General features: G+C 36.7%; 1 protein-coding gene across 5 annotated transcripts in view; it reads right to left on the bottom strand.

The window, feature by feature from the left end:
• The window catches only part of MEF2A (myocyte enhancer factor 2A), a 110,451-nt gene extending 107,194 nt beyond the window's left edge, over positions 1-3,257 (bottom strand). For 4 of the 5 annotated variants that reach the window (XM_004709849.2, XM_030887370.2, XM_004709851.2 and 1 more), the window contains exon 1: positions 3,179-3,257. The gene's annotated coding sequence lies outside the window, so the exon portion shown is untranslated. Of the gene's footprint in view, positions 1-1,611; positions 1,674-3,178 lie in introns of those variants that run through there. The other variant, XM_045296486.1, reaches the window with a different exon arrangement.
• Positions 3,258-4,112: the final 855 nt, after the last annotated feature.

The following is a 4,112-nucleotide window of genomic DNA, read 5'->3' on the forward strand; positions in this document are numbered from 1 at the left end:
TAAATAATGGCAACAAATGTACATATGTGCTTGACACAATGGATGTATGTATGGATTGTGATAAGAATTATACGAGCGCCCAATAAAATGATTTTTAAAAAAAAGAAACCTCTGCTGTACGATAGCTCCTTAAAATGTTACAGAGCAAGGATGCCTGTTGAGGACTAAGGTGAGCCTGACCCTAATCTTCAGTTCCCTCATAGGCATGTGAGAGTGAGAAAATGAGTAAGCTAGACTAGAAAATAATTGAGCATGTGAAAGTGAGACAGAGTAATCAAAAGTAGAAAAGAATTAATGCCTTTGAATTATGGTATTGGCAAAGAATTTAAATATATGATGGGCTGGCAGAAAAATAAACCAGCCCTAGAGGAAGTACAACCAGAATGCTCCTCTGAAGAAAAGATGACGAGACTTCAACTAATGTACTCTGGATATTTTATTGGGAGAGACTAGTCCCTGAAAAAAGACATCATGCTTGGTAGAAGGTCAACAATAAGGATGAACACCCTCAATGAGATCGACTGACACAGTGGCTACAATGTTGGGCTCAGTTACAGTAACAATTGTGAGGACGGTGTAGGACTGGGCAGTGTATACTGGGTTGCTTCTATGTGCCAGAGCTAACTGACAGCACCTTAACGAAAGGAGCAGTAACGTTTCAAGGTGGCACAAATGGTTAAAATTCAACTTCCAGACAAGAGGCTGGCAGTTCAAACCCATCTAGAGGCAGCTTGAAAGACAGCCGTGGTGGTCTGCTTCCAAAAGTGCATAGCCTTAAAAACACCATGGGGCAGTTGTTTCTACTCGGTATGTGGGGGTCACCGTGAGTGGGAATCAACTCATGGTAACTTAAAACAATAATGCTGAAAAAAAAAAAAATGCTGAAAGTGGGTGTGTCAGTCTGGGTACATTAGAGAAACAAATCCACAGAAACTTATTATATGTTTAAAAGAGAGAGTTTTATATAAAGGGTAAGTGCACATCAAGAAAACATTCCTACCCAGTGCTGTCCAAGCCGACAAGTCCAACATTAACCCATATGTCCAACACCGATCCACAAAGCCCTCCTCCATCTCACAAAACAGACGCAATGATGCCGACTGCAGGGGGATAGTCGAAATCAGTGAATGTGTAAGCATGTCAGCGCTGGCAGGGGTCTCCACACGGGTGCTCCAGCACCCAGGGCTGCATCCGGGTAGGTCCATGTGGCTTCTCCTCAAGGATGTCTTGCAGAAAGTGAGCCTGGCCAGCTCGAGCAGGGAACTGACTAAGGCAGCTGCACCCTGGTGTGACCATCACAAAGCAAGAGACCTGAGAACTAGAAAGGTGAGGCTCACCAAGCCATTTATCCCTCCGCCCTTCAATTAACCCCACGTGTTTATAGGCCAGGTGGGCACAATAAACCTTAACTATCTCAGTGGGTGACCAGATATACTGTGCAAAATCCTTAACACAAAGTCTGTATTTCTCATTATATTAAAAATGAAAAAATACAATGTTACATTTCAATTCTTAATTCCCAGTATTTTCTTAAATTTATCTAAAGCACCGGGGAAGCGGGGTTGCATCTTCTAAGAGTAAATATTATATTATGAATGTACAAAAACTCACTGCCATCTAGTTGATCAACAGGACAGAGTAGGGCAGACGATCTCCTATGGGTGTGAGAGGCTGTAAATCTTTTATGAGCAGAAAGTTTCATCTGCTTCCCATGGTCAGCAGCTTAACACAATCCACTATACCTCTGGGGTTTCTTTTAGGATGTATAATGAATACTATGTAAATTGATATGCAATAATTTTCTCATCTACTTTGCTTCTTTCCCCAAAATTTAACTTCCTCAATTTTTTTTCATTCTGTAGATCAAAACAAAAATGACAATAAAAGGATTCAGCCTTCAGTATGGATTACAACTCAATGGAAAGAAAAGCAAAATCATCAACTGGACCAATCAATATGGACTATTATGATACATGGAAAATAGACTGGAGTTGTCAATGATTGCATCTTGCTTGGATCCACAATTCTCATGGCAGCAGCAGCAAAAAAATAAAATAATGCATTACATTACTTAAGTATGCTACACAAGATTTCTTTAAAGTGTTGAAGAACAAGGATGCTATTTTGAGGACTAAGGTGTGCCTGCCCCAAGCCAGCCTATCTTCAATAGCCTCATATGCTGTGAAAGCTGGACAGTGAATAAGGAAAACCAAGTAGAGTCAATGTATTTGAATTATGGTGCCAGTAAGAACATTGTAAGTGCCATGGTCTGCCATAAAGGAGAACAATTTGTCTAGGAAGGAACACAGCCAGAATGCTCCTTAGAGGCGAAGATGTTGAGGCTTAGTCTCACATACTGCAGACATGCTATCAGAAGATCCGTTTCTGTGAATTGTCAAGAACTACTGATGGGAGTAAAACTTTACAGACGTCTACACACCTTATTGGTAATGTTAATAGAAACCAAGCTATTTATTACATTGTCTATTCGAGAATTTTGAAATATGGATCCACTATTTGTATTATGTCCCCTAATTTTAGTTTACTTTTTTTCTTTTTAACATTTTTACTTTTCAAGAGATATAAGTAAATGTGTTTACTTCATCTTTCACTTGAAATAATTAAATATGCTAATCCTCAGCATATTTACTTCATAAAATAACTCTGATAGCATAGTGGTTGTATATTGGGCTGCAATCTAAGGTCAACAGTTCAAAAACCATCAGCTGATCCTCAAGAGAAACAGTTTCAGAAACTCACTGAGACGTTCCATCATCCTATAGGATCACTATGATGAGTCGGCATCACCTCAATGGTAGTGAGTATGGTTTTATCTATTAATCATTGGCCTCTAAAAATCAATCACTCTAGTTGTTTTTTTTTTTACTTCTTTGTAAAATTGAGAAAAAAATACAACACAAAAGAATAGTAAAAATCAAAATGGGACAATTTCAAGAGTATCAAAATATGAGACTGCCACACAATATAAGAGAAATGGCCACTGTACATTATACATTGCAACTGACTTACACAAATTTCCTAAATAAAAATTAATCCACATAAATTCAAAAAAACAAACCTTAAAATAACCACCAAAGCTTACAAGAACAACTTGATTAGAAAAGAAAAACCCCAATAGTATTTATCTCACAAAAGAGTGAAAGGAAAAATATCTTACTAGAAATGAAGTGTCAGCAAAAAGTACACTGTGATCCTTGCAGACAATTCTTCTGTTCCTTTTTCACAAAGTGTCATTCTAAAAAAAAGGAGGGGATTGTGTTATTAATCACTTTAAGCTACCATTAAATATACATTTAATTGTGTTAAAATTCCACTGTGACTGGCATATAGCCTGGCATATATAGCACTGCCTCAAATATGAAGGGGACTTCAAAAAAGTTTATAGTAAAATCATCTTCAATTCTATTTGTCCACCAACTTTTTGAGGGTCCTTCCTGTATACTGAAAGATGTGGAATTTTTTTTCAATGATTTCAATTTTGATCATAAAAATAAGGTATTAGCCAACTGAGTACTTCTAATAGCACTGATTCATTTAGAGGTGGTGAGAAAAGCACTACTCATATTTTCAGTTATATTGTATACACTCCAAGATTCAAAAAATTGGTTTCTGAATTCCCGTGCACTTTTCACTTATACCACTTGATATCCTTTATAGTTCTCTGGCACACACATCCTACTGAATTTCTTAGTTTGATAACACAGTTGTAGACATTCATTGTATGATATTCTTTTTCAGAGGAAATTTATCAATAGATCAGTAACTTGCAGTCATAAAATGTTTATATTCATATATATTATTAACTTAGATTTGTACTTTTTCCTACCATTTAAAATAAGAGTGAAATCAAAATGAACATGAAATGCCAGAAATTATATGAAAGTGATCATTGTCAAGTATTCACATTAACAATAAACACTACGGTGCTTACTAACCAACGGGTTAAGCGGTTAAGTTCTGAAGTCATTGAAGTTGGAGGAACCTATGAAAGTGTTTCCTGAAATACTCTTTAAACCATAAACCAAAATAACTCATAAGTTCTTCTTAAAGCCATAAAATAGTTTGGCTTATGGCTTAGTGATTATGCATTG

This window comes from Echinops telfairi, unplaced genomic scaffold (assembly GCF_000313985.2).
Source record: "Echinops telfairi isolate 266 unplaced genomic scaffold, ASM31398v2 ScPeMD7_7409;HRSCAF=8447, whole genome shotgun sequence".
Lineage (NCBI taxonomy): Eukaryota > Metazoa > Chordata > Mammalia > Afrosoricida > Tenrecidae > Echinops > Echinops telfairi.